A 435-nucleotide genomic window follows, 5' to 3' on the forward strand; every position below is an offset into this window, starting at 1 on the left:
CGCCTGTACAGACTATGCTTTATGGCGTCGCTGGCCTATTTGTTAGGCTCTCGGACTCGCAACCGTAAGGTCGTGGGTTCGAATCCCGTCAGGGACCCGACGTTGTGTCCTTGGGAAAGGCACTCTACACGAATTTTCCTCACTTCACCCAGGTGGGAATGGGTACCCGGCTATAGACAGCGAAAGATCTTGTCAGTTTGTTAGTGTTTGAGCGCTTAATCAGCTGCTTGCACTGTATGCTTCCCGGGAATCTGAGAATGTTTCGGAGTGTTCTATGGTCTGCTATGGTAATAATATAGTGTACAGCGCATAGAACCTGCTGTTGAGCGGGGATATGCGCTATACAAATACTATTTATTATTATTATTATTATTATTATCATTATAATTATTATTATTATTATTATTATTATTATTATTATTATTATTATTATTA

The sequence above is a fragment of the Aplysia californica genome, unplaced genomic scaffold (assembly GCF_000002075.1).
Source record: "Aplysia californica isolate F4 #8 unplaced genomic scaffold, AplCal3.0 scaffold00500, whole genome shotgun sequence".
Lineage (NCBI taxonomy): Eukaryota > Metazoa > Mollusca > Gastropoda > Aplysiida > Aplysiidae > Aplysia > Aplysia californica.